Here is a 1,554-nt window from a genome sequence, read left to right on the forward strand (position 1 = left end):
AATAAAAGTAACGACTTTCTACTTCTTGCCTTTTTAAAAAATGTAAGGAGTAGAAAATACAGATAATTGTGTGAAAATGTAAGAAGTAGAAGTAAAAAGTAGGCTGAAAAATAATTACTCAAATAAAGTACAGATACCCAAAAATTCTACTTGAGTACAGTAAAAGTATTTGTACTTAGTTACTTTACCACTCTGATAAAGGCTAATAAAATCTTTAAAAAAATGCAGAAAAGTGTAAACAGGCTTAGTAACATATGCTTCCATGCAGGTAACACCTGTTTTCAGGAAAGGTTTCACATATTTCAGCAACACGCAGCTAAACTGCTAATGCTAAAAAACCCATTCCAGCATCATGGCTTTGTAATAGAAGAGTCCAGGTGCTGAAKTGACCCACCTGCAGTCCAGACCTCTCACCACTTGAAAACTTTAGATGCATAATGAAACAAAAACCCAGAACTGTTGAACAGTCAGAATCCTACAGACAGGACTGGGACAACTGCTGCCTCCAAAACCTCCCAGAAACTGGTCTCCTCAGTTTCTAGATGTTTTACAGACATCGATCTTTAGTTCTGTCTCATTTAGAATACTGCTCACTTATATGGTCTGCTGCCAACACATCAGATTTGTCAAGGTTGCAGGTCCAAACTAAGGCTGCTAGTGTTAAGATGTCCATTTCTCACATGCACCGCATTTTATTGTGGCCTTTATTGAAGGTCAAGTTGCTGTATAATTTTCTCGTATTTATAAACAAAGTTATACTAACAGGGAGACCTGAATCATTTTATGAAAAGCTTATTTCTTCTGATCAGATACATAATTATGTTACTAGATTCTCTTGTGAAACAAAATTATTTGTAAATCGTGCTAACACAAACTTGTTACAAAAATCAGTTGTCTTTAAAATAGTAATACGGCTAATAATATAATAGGGCTATTCAGCAATGGAATAAATTATTAAAAAACYTAAGATATTTAAAAAGCACCCTTTTTAAAAAAGAGCAGTAAAATCTTATTTGTATTAAATCTTGTTTTTTGTTTGTTTGTTTTTTTCATCTAGGTCCATGTGTGTAATTTTGTAAAATGTGATGTTTGAGTAATCCTGTGTATATGTTATTGACAAAACAGATTTATGTGTTGTATGAATATTGTAGTGTTTTATCAGTTGGACCCCACAAGTAAGCACTTCGGTGGAAACTAATGGGGATCCTAATAAATAAACAAATAAACAAACTGTTGGTAAACAGTGGTGATGCTTCACAGTAGTAAACAGGGCTCTGTGCTGACTGCTTTAGGATGTGCTGCCGCTATAAAATTCAACATTACCTTARGTTTTATTTTTTAAAGAAGTACAATTTCTTGAACTCAGTTTAAGCTGTTCCATTGTAAATAAAATATGGGTTTGTGAGATTTGTAAATCTGTCCATTTTGGGGTTGTAATTATTCTGAGAAGTTTTGTCCTTTTTTTATATGAACATTGGGCCTCATGCAAGAACCGTTCGTACGCACAGATTTGTTCTTAAGTTGTGCGTACGAGTGATTTAGGAGAATTTGTGG

The 1,554-nt window shown here is 33.8% G+C and overlaps 1 protein-coding gene across 1 annotated transcript in view; it reads left to right on the plus strand.

Annotated features, from left to right (window-relative positions):
* The window catches only part of cbarpb (CACN subunit beta associated regulatory protein b), a 36,627-nt gene that overhangs the window by 10,073 nt on the left and 25,000 nt on the right, over positions 1–1,554 (plus strand). The gene's annotated exons all lie outside the window — the stretch shown is intronic.

Source organism: Austrofundulus limnaeus, unplaced genomic scaffold (assembly GCF_001266775.1).
Source record: "Austrofundulus limnaeus strain Quisiro unplaced genomic scaffold, Austrofundulus_limnaeus-1.0 Scaffold25, whole genome shotgun sequence".
NCBI lineage: Eukaryota > Metazoa > Chordata > Actinopteri > Cyprinodontiformes > Rivulidae > Austrofundulus > Austrofundulus limnaeus.